This window comes from Dermacentor andersoni, chromosome 6, assembly GCF_023375885.2.
Source record: "Dermacentor andersoni chromosome 6, qqDerAnde1_hic_scaffold, whole genome shotgun sequence".
Classification (NCBI taxonomy): Eukaryota; Metazoa; Arthropoda; class Arachnida; order Ixodida; family Ixodidae; genus Dermacentor; species Dermacentor andersoni.
In genome coordinates, this window is record NC_092819.1 from 152,349,078 (window position 1) to 152,365,606 (window position 16,529).

A 16,529-nucleotide genomic window follows, 5' to 3' on the forward strand; every position below is an offset into this window, starting at 1 on the left:
GTGTTATAAACTATTCTAGTAGCGTTACTTTTGTGAAAATAATAAAATTAGTAGTAATTTTTATTTCTAGGTGGCGCCACCAACGTCAAAACAGCGTTCGGGTGTGTGCGTGTGCGCACGCAGTTGCAAACGTTGTAGCTTCGTTTTGAGCACACCTTTGCAACAGTACAAATGGTTACCGCTAGTTTCGTAGCCTTATATTTTGGTCGTAGTATTTGTTGTTTACGCTACAAATTAGGTTGTTCTTGAAACCTTGTGAAGGTTAGTGGATGAAAAATTATTACAAATTAATTAGTTGTTTTTCCGTGCGGTTGTTTTGTGTTTGAAATGTTTTTATAACTCCATACGATAGTGAAGCTGTGAACGGCTTTCGAACTCAGTTAGTTGGTTGCCTTGTGTGGTGGTTCACGTTTCGTGCTTTTGGATGAAAGTATTTTTCTTTTCGGACATCATGGCGCACATTTTAGTGAAATGCTTTAACGACGATAAGTGGGACGTTTATCTGTTGAAGTCTTTGGCTGACTCAGCTACTAGTCTTCGACTGATGTGCGAGCTTGGCTGTTCTGATGAGTTGCGCGGCAGAGGTCATGATGCCTGTTGGAGAGAAGGCACCCCGAAAGAGTCGCAGCCGAGCATGTGCGTTCCTACCTTAATTCGTCCTTCTCGTCACTGTTTGGGTGGTTGCCAAGATAAATGTACACCGAATTGGCGAAGTGTCCATAGAATTGATACATGAAATATTTGCGCTGTTTATTTCAGGAAGAACGCTATAGGGTCTTCTCTGTTTTTAACACTGATGTACATTTTTCTAGTTCAACTTGTAGTCCGCTGAGGAAGCCAATAAGAGTGATGGTAACTTCATTTGTGTGATGTTTATGAATTTCATCCATTCAAGGCATGACATGTCACAAGCCTGTAGGTATGCAAGTATTCGTACGTTTTAAACATACTAAGCTCTAATTTTCGGTTCTCATGACGCTGCTTTGTACTGTGCTGCATTCTCCAGGCGCAGGAACCTTCTTTTATGCCGTCAGTGCATGGGCTCTTTTTGTAAATAGTGGAGAAAAAATTGTCTTGGGCTCAAATATACATGCATATCACTTGAAATTTCTTTTCAACACGGGTGCTGTGTCTCCCTCCGTCTTTGTTACTGCTTTGTCCTAATTTTCTTGCAACGTTTATGTATATTATGCGGTAAAACTCTGGTAGCATTTTAATGACATTTTACCTGCGCAATTGAGGTCATTGGTTTTTCGTATACGCATTTATTTGCGTTTTTGACTGTCTCACCAATCTGGCTGTCCAGTCATTGAAACCTTTTCTCATCCTTTATGACGATTTCTGGGGTACTTGATATTGCAAGTGCAGGTGACCATCTATTTGGCTCTTTGTAATTGTGTTAGCCGTGTGTTACTACGAATTTTCTGTGCTAAATAATTATGTTTTCTGTTATCGTTCAAGGTATTAGCCTTGCGTATCTCTTTATTGACTGAGGTACCACTTAGTTGCTGGGTATAGTGAAAAAGGACCCAGAAAGTGCTCTAATTAGCTTTGTGCAAGCCCAGAAAAATTTACTGGAAATGAGCTCACTAAATTGAGGGAATACCACCAACAAACTCTTCTGTACCTCAATTTAAAATCTACAAATGGTGTACTGTTCTTGCAAACCTAGCTCGTCAAAAACATGATTCAGGTGTTCACCATACCAGACAACTTTCTAAATGATGTCTCATCAATTAATAGCTACGTTCAGTGATGTTATTTTATAAAATCATTGGGCGAACTGAAAATATATACATCTCGAACACAAAAAGCTCAGACAAGTCTACTTTGGTACTTCATTAAATTTTAATCGCGGTGAAAGACGTGTGCTAAAGCTTGTATAAATTTACGTGAAGTCATTTGTTTCAAGTCTGCTATTTTGCCTGCTCACAATCAGCCGTAACTGTTACTGTGATGGGTTAGTGTGCGAAACATTTTAATGTAACGTATTCAGATGTGTGTGTTCGCACGCAAGCAGCTTCAAGTGTTCATGTGTTGAAAGTTAGTTGTTAAAAGGGTATGCTTAAGCCCTGCCTTTTGAGTCGCTTTGCCTTCTAGTCATAAACTGAAGTCGCAAGGGAAGACCACAATGATCGTTTTGATTTAATTCATATGTATAGTTTTTTTCAGATGTATTTACACTGTTAAGAGTGCTGTAGGTACTAGCCTATGTCTCCAGGTTCGATGTATTGGTGCCTTATGTACTGTAATGTTTCATGGGCACGCATCTTTAGTGTAAATAAAGGTACTTCAAATTGATCAGTCTCTCCTTTGCTTTTGTTTGTGAAAGTTATGAGCAGGCACCGGGGCATGCAAGTGTGAATACCAAAGCAAGTTCAATATATGAATAAAAATCCACTAGCCCAACGAAATGTCAATCATATTTCAATGGCCACTTCTGAAATCTCAATGCCATCTCAACCGGACCACACCGTACTTTTCCGTGCTGTGACAACAATAACTCAACAACAGGTCAACAGAACTACCACATCGTAAGTTCAATGCATTATCAGTGGTAACCCAACAACCATTCAACAAACTGAACACAACAAGCCGTCTAAGCGCAATGGAATTTCAATGGTAACTTAACAATTATTCAACATTGATGAACCCAATGGTGTTCCAATTAAATTGCAGTGGCCAATATTCAAGACCACTCAACAATCCGCCCAACAATCCTCCAACAAAATTTCCACAATTCCTCAATGAAAAACTCAACATTCACCAATAATAATTCAAGGCCTTCTAAATAATATTTCTTGTACGGGTAATTTCGAGGTTGTCTTCACGGACGCATCATGCTGTGAGAAAAACAGACACGCACTAGCGGCAGGCAGTAGCGAGAGCGAAGCTGATCGCATAACCTGCACAACTGCAACCACACATTCGCTCGACGGGGCAGGGGCAATGACGATCGCCCTAGCTTTCCGTGCCAAAAGATGTTAGGCTCACGCTATTAGAGACCTGCGCAATGAAATCCCAGAACTGATGGTGGAACACAAAAATCGTACTCGGAGCACCGAGTTCGGTCACGTCTCAGTTGAAGAACTGAAGGCAAAATATGAGCTGAAGAATGCACAAGGCAGAAACTAGAAAATGAAAATAAAGTTCTTGAAGAAAAATGACAGGCTCTTGAATTCTCGACCCAAGAGCTTGAAGAGAAGCTTGTTCGCTCCCTAGAACTGTACTCAAGAAACAAGAACCTTGAGCTACAAGGCGTCGTAGGTCTGACGATTAAATTGTGCCTAAAATAGTTCGTAAAGTTGGGGAGGCCATCAAAGAACAAATTATAGAGACTCACATTGAAGTGTGTCATAGTGTTCCAACTCGAGACCCGGAACAATTGAACATTATTGTACAGTTTCAGCCAAAAACGAAGCGTGACGTTGCGCTGAAGAAAGCAAGGAAAGCGCGTCTTATCACCAAAGACATTGGTGTTGGTAGCTCTCAGAAGACATGCGTTTGATGTGCCGCACGCTAAAGTGTATGCCTGCAACTGCTATCGGTGGAAAACGTGATCATGAATGGAAATCCGTCGGGGCTTGTAAAATGGCAAGGTTTTCGCGATAGAGTCTGACGACAGCCCATCGTAACAATACAGCATGACGAAGATCTTTCTGTGATGTGCTAAACGTTGCGTTACATCCGGCACCTTCTCTTTAATTGAAAGTTCAGGAGTTTGTCTTTACGCGAAATTTTCATTGGCAAGATATTACACAAAGATCTGTTTAGCATTTTAATTCTTGTTCCACTGTTGGCAAAGGCAACAACATTACTTGTTTTCTCAATAAATTTTCATTTCACTTGGATGACACAATGATGTCTGAAAATTGATTTCAAAGCAGCTACGATGTTGTTCAACATGAAGGCTATAGCCCATTTTACATGAATCATGAGAATAGTTGTGGTGTGGCCCTTTATGCTAAATTGTGATTACGAAGTGGAGACCGATTTTTCATTATTAAGTCATGACTACTAAATGCTAACAGTCAATGACACCAAAAGGGTGTTGTCAGTAATATACTGCTCTCCTAGCGGCAGCGTCGAGGATTATTCAGATTATTTTAGTAAACTTTTCGAATTCTGCTTAGTCCGAAATGTTCATTTTTTCTGTGGTGGTGATTTTAACCTAAATATTTTGGAGGATAATAAGCAGGTACACGATATAAACAGCCTACTACTTTTATCTGCCTTCAATAATCTGCTTACTACACATACCAGGGTTACTCTTTCCACTTCATCTTCCATCCACCTTCTCATTACAAATATAGCTGCACCTGTATGTACTACTGCTACAATTTCCAATGATATTAGTGATCATTGTCCAGTTTTTGTAGTGCATTAAATGAGCAACAAACAACCCAAAGAATTAGTTACTTATGTACTCATTTGCAATGACGCATTGCATTTAGTTAGTCAGGCTGTAGTCGCGCACGGTTGGAATTTTGTGTTAAGAATAAAAGAACGTAAACGAAGCATATAACGGGTTTCTGAAACTTTTCTGCGCATTCCCATTGTGCATATTGCATGCAGACAGGTGAGACATCCAAAAAAGATAAAGCCGTGGATCACGAACGAGCACGTCAAGCTGATAAAAAGGAAAAACCGCCTTTATCATACGTTAATGGACTCGAAATGAGAAATTAAGCTTACGGAATTTGACAGAAGGAAATACATTGAATAAAATACTAAGGCAAGCGAAAATAGGTTACTATCAACATGTGTTTCCTGAAATTAAAAAGAAGCGCCCGGAAGTAGTATCGAAAATAATAAATAGCGTCGTAGGTCGTGAAACAAAAGTAAAATACCCAAATCGACTGCTAATAATATAATTGTGAACTTAGCGGTAAAGCGTGGCTGGCCACTTCGATACTCATTTTGGGAACACAGACATAGTGCACAGCCATGACTCCCGAGTTGCTCATTCACTGAGTAATTGTATTGCAAATGCAATATTTATGGAACCAACTAATCAACATGAGGCGCTTACAACAATTATGAAATTAAATAACAGAAAAGCATGAGATATCCATAATTTTCAACTCAAGTCAATAAAAGACGTTTTAGAACAATTGGCCTCCATTCGTGCGTTGGTTCACGCATTCAATTTACCAATAGAGTCAGTTACTTGCCCGGTTCGTATATCGGCGTTATTTAAACAGGGTGATGTAAATAATGTCTCCAGTTACCAGCTAATATCAGTACTACCATTTTTTTCCAAAGCGCTAGAAAAATTATTTCTACACGCGTAACAACATTTCTAGACGAATATGGCGTTATAACAAATTAACAATTTGGACTCAGAAGAGGAAAATCTACGGAGACAGCTGTTTTATCCTTGAAGGAATGTATTTTGTTGGCTCTAGACGTTGCGGGCATTTTGCCTTCGGCATTTTTCTTGACTTCAGCAAGGCGTTTCATTTCCTCAATTATAATATTCTTACGGGAAAACTTTTTTGTATACAATGTTCGCGGCAGTTCCCTCGCCTTGTTCGAATCATACTTGCAAAATAGGATTCAATGTGTGTGCATCCATAACGTCATATCCTCTTTCTTGTCAAATAAAAACGAAGTGTCACAAGGAAGTGTTTTGGGCCCATTATTATTCAGCTTATAAGTTAATGATTTAGCAAATATTGATGTTACAGTTAGTTTCTTTGTATATGAAAATGATAGCACTTGAGTCTTTACTGGAAAGGATGCGAGCGAACTAGTCATTTAGTGTGATGCATTGCTACGTAAACTGTCTGAGTGGTCACAGGTAAATGGGATCAGAATTATACCAGCTAAGACGAAAGCTGTTCTTTTTAGAGCAAGAAATAAAAGTTTTAAACTGTAACACTGTATAACTTACTTATATGAAGGTATTCAGCTAGTTAAATAACATAAGATACTTCGTATTACTTTTTCGAGTCATTTCATTTGAGATGCTTATTTCAGTCAACTTCGCCGCAAGTTTTCTGCAGTAGCCGGATTGCTTGCTCGCTGTTGAGCGCTCATGCCGGTAAAATCGAAGTCACAAATGTATCATGCATTGTTTACCTCCCAATTTAATTATTGTAGTTTAGTATGGAGGACCATAACACTAACAAACATGAATAATTACATTACAGAAGGCACTTCTCCTGCACATTGTCAATGCCGATCCCCTACCGAGACAGAGGCTTTCTCACAGAAATACCAAGCTATATAGGTGGATCGATACAATAAATATTGTGTTCACAGATGTTTTATTTTGCAAAGGAAGAATTAAGAAATTGGCTTACGTCCACAGCAGCACTGCAGCGCAATGGAATACCGATACACCTCAGAAACCTTGATCCTTCGCACGTATCACCCTTTCGCACTGAATACAAATAACAATCGATTAAATACAATTTGCTAAAATTCTCGAATAATTAGGTTTACAATATTATTCTTTTCTCGCAGGCAATTGAACTGTGTTCCGTTCACATGTAAACATACATAATCACGTACGACGGTTCTAATTGTATGATGCCTTCTGATTTTTAAAACCTTACTAGACATGCTTGAATGTTGGCTGTTTCTATCGCAAGACAATTATCCTGCCAGTACGCATATATATGAAAATGGTAAAATTCGTTTTGTACGGGATTTGCTGCTTTTGCACTGTTTGCTTTGTGATTATGTTACAAAGTATTCGCTCTTATCGCGCTTTCATGCACACCAACGCCTTTTGGGTCCAGTCAAGCTGATTATGGCAGCTTGTAGCCCTGGAGGAATTTTCTAATGTATATCAGAAAAATTAATAAATATGTAGTTGAACTTTATTACTCATAGACTCTCAGGCAGCGTGCCAACTCATCATATGGGGTGAGTCCCATGCTGCGTTAAGAAAATCTTAGTTTATAAGATGTCCACAAAGGCCTGCCAGGTAACGAAAGGGCAGCTCGCGAACTCAGCCACCGAGCGGGTACTCCGTCTCAATCTGAATTCCATTATCAATTGGCCGACATACCGCATGACTTCCTGGAACACCAGCGACGCGAGCGGCGGGAATGCGCGCTCCTTCATCCGGATATGGATGGCGGGGACTCCCACGATTTTCGAAGAATCCAGATGGACACGTATCGAAATCTACGCCGACTACGTGCCATGTCTACTCCTGCCTACCCCGGCAGGGTTGCTTGGCGCAGGCAGCCCCACTATTGCCGACATATCGTGGGAATCTTGGCCCCCCAAAATCAATGAACCGGCCCTGCTGGCAAATATTTTCCTTCGGGAGCAATGGGAGACTCGGCTCCCAAGCGAGGACCAAGCGGCACAACTATAACTTCTAGGGCAGGTCAGGCGGGCAGCGGAAGCCAGTTGAGCCATGGACTGAGCTTACCACCCACCTGCTCCCCTACACCCCTTCATTTCAATAAAGTTTCTATACATTTATATGAGGTCAAGGTCATGCCATTTGGACTACGCAAGACACCATAGACAAAACTAGCGGGATTACTATAGCCGATCGTGGCTTTCTGAGCACGTCAGCAGATTGGGATGGATTTGCTGGGACCCTTTCCGAGGTCAACATCCGGAAATAAGTGCATTGTCGCGGCGACTGACTATCTCACCAACTTCGCTCAAACGAAATATCTGCCGAGCGATAGCGCAGCCGAAGTGGCAAAATTCTTCGTCCAGAACATGCTACTGCGACATGGTGCCCCATAAGTCCTCATCACCGACACAGGAACCGCTTTCCCAGCAGACCTCACTCACGCCATTCTAAAATAGAGCCAGACAAGCCACTAGAGGGCAACTGTCTTTCCCCCGCAGCCGAACGGTCTTACGGAGCGCCTGAACAAGACCCTCGCCGACATGCCAGTATTGTACGTCGACGTCGAGCACCAGATGCGGGACGCGGTCTTTCTGTACGTAGCCTTCACTTGCAACACGGCAGGGCAACAAAAAACACAAATGACGCCGTTGAAGCTGGTTTACCGAAGGAACCGACCGAAGGCTCTTGACGCCATGCTGGCGCACGTTACTAACGTTGAGAATCTCGACGTCGAGCACCAGATGTGGGACGCGGTCTTTCCGCACCTAGCCTTCGCTTGTAACACGTCAGTGGAACAACACAAATGAAGCCGTTCAAGCTGGTTTACGGAAGGTACCCAACGACGACCCTTGACGGAATGCTGGCTCACGTCATCGGCGATGAGAATCTCGACATCGCCGCTGGTCTCCAGTACGCCGAAGAAGCCCTTTACCTCGCACGCTTGCGCACCAAGAATCAGCAAAAGACCGATAGCTGGCAAAATGATCTTCGACGACGATACGTGGAATACGAGCGTGTTGGTCGTGTTTGGGTTTGGACCACGATACGGCGACGAGGACTGCGTGAAAAGCTTTTACGCCGCTATTTACCACCCTACAAGATCATCCGACGCATCGGCGCACTCGACTATGAGGCCGCGCCATACGGCATTTCGCCATCACAGCGGCGCCTTTACGAACTGAAGTAATCCTTGTTGTGCGCCTTAAGCCTCGTTACCAGCGCTAACGAACTTTGGTGCATTGCATAGCTCAACTTTGGACTTCCTTTTTTGTACTGTGTTACTTTGGACTTCGTAGCTTATTTTGTTTTGCTACTTTTATTTCATAAGTGTGCTTTTGTTTCTCGCTTTCCTGTTGTCTTTCTAGCATCGGCACGATGCTTCTTCAGAGGGGGCCATTGACAGATGTACTTGTTTATCTTTTTTTCGGGTGATCGCTTGTCACCGTCTAACAAATGTTATCGCTTACCACGGCACGTGCGCGCATTCACGGAAGGTTTCTCAAATGTTATCGATGGATCTGTTGTCGCCGAAGCTTGTGTAATCTGATTCCATGTGCGACGCGAAAAATGTAGAACTTTCTCGAATGCACGCGGGCACCACCAATTACTCTGGAACCTTCGATGACTTGTGTATAAAAACGGAGGTGCTTGGCCGGAAGATCAAATTTTCGACGATCGCAGGCTATGTTCGTCGCTATCGCCATTCGTTGAATGTAGCCTGCTAAAAAATTCGCCCAATAAAACGCTAGTTTCGTCATTCCGAGTTTCGGTGCTTTCTTCACCCTCACTACTACGTGACAATGTGAATGTCCTTACGTGCGTGTTATGTTAGTCATGAAACGGCCGCGTACGTGCTGTTGCTCTCATGGCCGTTTGGTTAACTTGCTAGGCTGCCCTAGAACAGCCTCGCATAACATAGATTCCCCTAGGGCGTGGAGCCTGCCGCCTTTTTTCGCTGGGACTCGACTTGGTACGAATGGAAAGGACGGTAGAAAAATCCAATATCGGGTTCAATCTCTCGTAAAGGCAGGTGGGCTCAGTAGTATAGTAGCAAATTTCAGGTTTGCTTTAAGCGGACGAGATCGTGGTGCTTTGTAACAGGCAAGCTTACGTGCAATGTATGGCTAATATCTGTGCGCAGGATGCTGAGAATTTAGGCATGAAATTGAACGTTAAGAAATCAGTTCTTATGGTATTCAGCGAATATAGTGAACAGAGTGTCAATACATGGACAGGAAATACCACAGGTAAATGAATAAAAATACAATAAATGTGCAATACAAATTCATCGGAGGATGAATGGAGGAAAACAATCGATATATAGAAACAGGAGAAAAGAATGGTGACAAAGAGGAAGAGAAATGCGGCCACCATGAAGCAGAGAGCGCTATGAGGATACAGTAAGTACGAAGCCCTCTGCGGCACGCGGATAGGTGTAATGGTTCCAGGATCTACATTTGCAAATGCGGTGGCAGCCTGGAAGTCATCGGTACAATCAGGAATGAATGGCCGCCTAAGCTCACTGTGACGTCTTGCACTGGGCGCTGACTGGAAGACTAGAAATGAGGACATGGAGGGTGCTATGGGCTGGACAAGTTCGGGGGGAAGGAAAGGTCAAAGTAAAATTGACTTGAAAGAACGGCTGAAGAATATGAAAGAAAGTAACGAAATTGCTGGAGTGTTCAAGTATATCTACAGAAAAACGATAGACCCACAGTGGAGTAAAAAAAGATAGGACGCATAGCAGCAAGTATGCTGCTGGTATACTAAGGAACGCGGTAACAAAAAGCGTCCAACGCAATGTCAGAAAGGCCGGGACAACTTGCTGGGTGGCGGCGATGGAAAAGAAGCCGGCTGCGAGTAACCATCTAAGTAAAGAAAAACACAATCAGGAAACCAACAATTTATGATAACTCAAAGGGAAACGAATTTTCGAGGTGAGATCAGGGTGCCTTAGAAAGCGCATATTTAAGGCGAGGTACACAAAGGACGAAGAAGCATGGACGACCTTCAATAAAGGGATTGGAGAGCAAAAGTAAACATGTCCGCAACAGAGAGTACTAAAAGGCGATTGAAGGTATGGTGGCAGAAAAACAGGGAGACCAAGAACAACAGGAGTACACCAGTCCCAATAGTGGTTCAGGAGGTTTCATGGATGCCATGTTTTAATGAAAATTGCGATAGGATAGATAACACATTAGGTAAAATGAAGAAACTAGAGCTTCGAGGCTCAGCCCGCACCCCTGTTTCGAGGGGAACGCTCATAGTATAGATCCAGCCATGCATCATATTTCAGCAGAAAAGTATGTGACTCTATGGCGCGATCGCCGCGAGTTTCCAGAAAACAATTATACAGAGCTCGAACAACCGGATTAATTTGTGCTCTTTATTTTGAATGCGATTTTTTTTACTCATTCCGCTTAAGTAAATACCGCGGAGTCACAAATAAATAATTTGTGAAAGAGCACGGTTTTAGAGCTTTCCGCTGCGGCTTCAACAGTCGCACGCGGGACGGAACACACAAATGCAGCTTCTGAGCGATTCATGATAACTGCCGCCAATTGGCTCATTCACTTGCGCTTCTCATTGTTAGTGACCTGATGCGTATGCTGTTTTTTTAATGAGAAACTTCTTGCAACGCTGAATAGTGAGAGTGCACATGCGGGCCAGCGGCATATACTCACATTAATAAATCGCATAGATTGATCGAATGCATGGAGTGGAGGTATAAAAGACCAAGTGCATGCCGGTTCTTTAACTTGTGCGCACAAGGCAAGTGACCGCAGCTGACCGACAGCAGCGATGTTTGTGGCTATCATGCATGCTGACAGCGCACGTTGCTGCTAATCACGCAAGTTAATTGTAATATTTATTCCCATCTAGGGTATTTTGGTAGTTACACTATTCTAATCCTTTATCTACACCGGGTACTGTCCACCTAGTCGATTAAATGCTAACCCGGCACGCTGGGGCTCGAGTAAAGAAAAGAGAAGTACGCGACTGTACAGACATTTCCCAACGGGAAATATAAATGTCTCGATTATGCACGCGATAGCTATAGCTCGTGACCAAAACAATCTGTAATAAACCGTTGTACTCACAAATGAAAAAAATACTGAAGCCCTCGTACATCCAAACAAAAATCTTCGCATGGCGTCGATCACTCAGTATATCTGAATCACTGCCTGCATGCTAACGCATAATCGAGCCTACGGTGCAGCGATTTTCACCTGAGACATCACACAAGCGAAACTCGGCAAGCACAGGGGGAAACTTGTTGAAAAGCACCAATAAAGACCTTCTTCGGTGAGGTATAATCGAACTGAAAATAACTATCCAAGAGCGAGTTCGGTAGGTAGTTTCCAGTTGAATATTTTGTGAACACAGTGTAATGACTGTCACAGTGTAAACCAAAATTTGTCCACAGGTATTCCATACGTGGGATCTTTCGCATGACTGCACGCGTGCGGGGCAGCTTGCGGTGATGGGCGGCTCGAGCGTAAATAGCCCCCGAGATGATAGGAACCGCTGCCATGGAGCACCGAAGACGCTCAACACCTTGTTAGGCGTGACTTCGCCTGGGGAATGGCATGTTATTTTATAAATCGCCTATCACGCACCGCGTCTTACATTTAATCTATTTGGCGCGCCTTCTCAACGTGTATCGTGCATATAGTGCAAGTCCGTCAACAAAGCCAAACATTGCCTCTTGGCTTAACCCTCTTTAGGGAGGCGCTACCGATACGCATCATATTGTGTTCTCTGCAGCCTCCGAGACCCGCAGCCTGGTAGCTCTTTACTAACGCACCGAATGGCCATTCGGAAACATATATATTTTTAAAAGTTGCAAGTTCAGGCTTCCGCGTCCAGTGAGCCGTGCCTGCGAATTTTCCATCACGGCGGTAGCACGCGCATTCGTCGTATTCTTTTCGACTTTTCGCCTGGTAAATAATTTTATGCTTAACCTAGCTATATGAGAACTGTATGCTATATGTCATTGTAGCAATCATAAATGGCGGCACGAACTGTTTTAGTAGCGTACCTTCTCGCACGAAAACTTGGCACTTGCACTTGTGTTTGTTATCGCTTGGTAACATGGCGCGTTAGAGGTTCTATTGTTCGTGCTTCTAAAATGTTCCAGTTTGGCTCAGCGATATCTTAAGAAACGTAGTCCTGTTTTTCTGATGTGTTTAGCACCACCTGGTAGCTTACCCCGAGGATAAAGCAGTATAACAGAGTTTACGCAGAGTCGGCACGCGGAAGACAACGATGCAGTGCTATTTCAAACACCATTTCTTTAAGGACCACTTCGGAACCCCATCCAGCATCTGTCACTAAATGAATAAATAATCCACCCGTCTAACCCCACATATAAAGTCATTAGCATTCCCTATAACACGTAATTCAACACAGTGGCACAAATAGACAACCTTGAGAGCATGCTAAACGCATTATTGGTTCTTCATAAATTTTTGTTGCTGAATGCCGGAGTTTCTACAAACGGCCATCCGCACGCGTTCAGACCACACCTACTGACAATGACGAGCATAAATTTTCTCTACATTACGGTGCGAGGCTACCAAACAGTAATGTACCTATTTGTCATTTATTTCTGAAATAAACAAATTCCTTCTTGTACAATGGCATATAACTGTTTTATTAAGCAAAATGGGCTGACCATAATATTTAGTTACTTTTTCAATATAGGCTACCATAGAGGCTTAAGTATAGTAACAGAAAACAAATTTATTGGAGACAACCAAGAAACCAGACTCACTGAAGCTTTGTAAAAGGCATTGCACAAATTTACAAAGGAATGCTTTTATTGAAGTTTCAGTCGTTTTATTTGAGAATGCTTTCTGAGAATACACGACATCAAAGAATTATGAAAGTCGCTATTGTTTCCCGATCACATTCTTATATTTTGCCCTTAGCGCCGTATAAGAGTTGTGATCACTTCGGGAAATAAGAACGCCTCAATCTTTTTAGGGTGTAGAAATAAGGTAAATCGGCAGTGCTTGTTTGAGAAATGCGGAAGGCGTAGTTATTGGTGTGAATTTCCAACAATTCTGTACAATATCAGTGAAACGGAGCCACATGCGCAGTATGATGTACTATGAAAATCTTTACAATTGCTTGAGTGTTGAGTTTATGGTTACCGTACTAAGATATAATTGCTTTTGAAATAAGTGACTTCTGCAGTAACCACCTGCATGCTTATAATCTCTAACCTTTAATTGTTCTATATTTGTATGCATCATCTGTGTCCGTTTTAGTCACACAATAGTAACTTCCGGGGAAACCAAATAGGGCATGTGTCCTATTATCTATATTCTCATTTCTTCGGTGTTGTCATACTTATCTGGGACGCATTGTTCACTACGATGTGATGATTTCATGTACTAGTGCCACATTATCCCATGAGTAGCAATAAAAAGAAACGGCAGATGCGACGCCCTCTAGGGATCGATATTATGCGAAGCAGTGTGCACCCAGTTAATGAAACGACCATGAGAGCGCCAAGACGTAGACGCCTGTTTCATGACCTACATGACACGCTTGCAATGACATTCATGTCATGGCCAATTATTTAGTTTGTCATAGGCTCTTGTTCTACAATGACAATTTTGGTACATACCAAGTTAAAGAAATGGCCATGACAGCGCCAAGACGTAGGCCGCTAGATATACAATGTCAAAGTGGCAAATGTCCGCCAAGGCACGCTTCCCATATTAAAGCTACGGGGGTACCAAAGCAATTATTATGATCTATAAATGCGAGCACACGACATATCGCTGAGTTTGTCGATAAGTTATGTCGCTGAGCTTAGTGCTGCTGCGTTAGGTTTACGGCTGTAATAATGCTTTTTATCAGGTCGCAAAAACGCAAGATGACAAACCGGCCACCTAGCGGTCCCTCATCTGAGTCTTATTTGCGAAGTTCTCATTAAAGTAGGGTTCCACCGCTGTTGCGTTACGTGTTCTTTCTCGATGACGGCACTTTGCTGAGCGATGAGGTAGGTTAGTAGTAGTAGTAGTAGTAGTGATTTTAAGATGAAAGGAAGAGAAAAGTGCAGTGCCGTAACTGTCTCTCAAGGGAGGGCACCTCAAGAGCACTGCATGGGGTAAGGGGAGTGGGGAAAAAAAGATTAGAGAGAGAATGAAAGAGAGCGGAAAAAAAAACAAGAAGGTTAAAGAAGAAGCAAAGCGGGGCTTACAGCCGCGCTCTCAGCTGAGTCTCGTCACAAAAGCCAAGGAGGGCAGCAAGCGCTCTCTTGGCGATGGAGGCGGGGGCTGCGGGAAATAGGAGATCACCCTCCGTGCTGCACGGTAGTCCGACTCGGTTATATGAAGCACAGAGCGCGGTGCGCTCGACGTCGAAGGATGGGCAACGCAGGAGAAGGTGTTCCAGTGTCTCATCCTCGCCGCATTCCGTACACGCGGGGCTGCCTGTTCCGTGCAGTCTGTGCAATCGGGCGGCCGTGCTGTAGCAGCCGACGCACAGCCGCAGGAGAAAGGAGCGATCCCAGCGGGAGAGGCCGGCGCGGCGGAGAAGGTAGGTTCCGAGCGGCGCCATGGTGTTGGCGCTTCATGTATTCATCGGGTTCGCAGGCGAAATCCACCTTATAATCTGGGGGGATGTCCATATTGTACCTCGAGCTCGTTGCGTCTTATTCGTCCTCGTCGTCCGTGGGCTTCGCCGACGGCGTCTGTGGGTCGCCGACAGCGCGAAATGCATAGCAAGTTACTTCAGCTCGATTTGCTCGCTCCGCAGCCACTCGCTTTGCCATCCAGTGAACCTCCCGCCAAGCAGAGCCCAACCACGCACACAGGCTGGAACATATTCATCACTGTCACCTGTTCCAACGGCGGCTTATTGCAGCGTTTCAGTGCTTACAGAGCATAGGTAAAATTCTGGCATAAGCAGACGGCATCGCTTTTTTTTGGGCTGACAAGTTCAGTATCAGAGCTGTGGAGTCCAAGATGTGAAATTCGGCGCCATCTCTGGCACACGAATGAACTCTGCTAAAGATTTGGGGCTGTGGTTTGGCTGATGGATCCTTAAGCTGAAACAGCTTGCTGGTATTGAATGGTCTTGTGAGCCACCAAAAAAAAAAATCGTGGACGTTAAAGTGGATGCATATAAGTAAAGTGCACACTACTGGAGAACGTTTACTAACACTAACACATTATGCCCAAACATTCGTTCAGCCTAATCTCTCAATATTTGACACAGCTAAAGCATGCAATTTATTTTTGGCAACAAAACTCTCCTATGTGCAGCAAATAATTCATTGTTTGCAATTCACTGTATCTGCAATTTTATTTGGTTATCAGCTTGTGTGCCAATGAGGCATGACAACATTTTCCGACCAGTTAGTGCAGGCGGATTTGGCACGGTTCATATTAATGTTGAAAAGATTAGTGTCTCATTTCTGCTTTCTTTCGAGATTGTTTTCACCAATTACTTAGGGCGTTTTGCCAAGCTATTCTCGCCAACGTATTAACAAAATTAGCATTTTCCGCAAGTTTTGCTTGACGTCCATATTTGCAGGGTTTCGTGTAGCTCTCAGTGTGCCTTCCGTCACCCCGATTCTCAAATGGATACTTATTCTCTATTTCACTCAAGAACCTCTCTGTGTGCTTTTTAAACCTCCCTTATGCCGATCGCTGTACATCGGCTTACCTGCACATGACTTGCTTGCACGACCAAGAAAAATCCTATTTTTCCACACTCCGAAGTATTCTTCTAGAAAGTGCATACTGAAACGGTACCTATTAAAGCCTAGTTAAGTAGGAGATACATTTTTGTATCCTCGATTTACTGTCGTCCTGTAACGTATCGGAAACTTGACGACACTGCTTTATGGACCGCAATGGCACCATATTGTTTTGTGACGTTCTATAAAGGACTTTTATAAAGGATGTTGATTTAAATAATCAAAACATACAATATTTTATGCCGCCTTAAGGTGAAGATGTGCCTTTGTAAACACTGCTACTTATGGCGTTACACAGCTTCTGGAAAACTCGCATGCTAGATCGCAAAGCAGAAGCAATTGTATCTTCAGTAACATTAAAGTCCGCTGCGTACATCGCAGAACGACTTTTAGTATCAAATATACTTCCAACCGCACTGGTATCCACTGTTGTTGCAGTGTATCCTTTCGCCTCCATTTTAGAGAACTGGTTACTGTAGT

At 43.2% G+C, this 16,529-nt stretch overlaps 1 protein-coding gene across 7 annotated transcripts in view; it reads right to left on the bottom strand.

The window, feature by feature from the left end:
• LOC140219018 (uncharacterized) overlaps positions 1-16,529 on the bottom strand; it is a 308,514-nt gene that overhangs the window by 217,987 nt on the left and 73,998 nt on the right. The gene's annotated exons all lie outside the window — the stretch shown is intronic.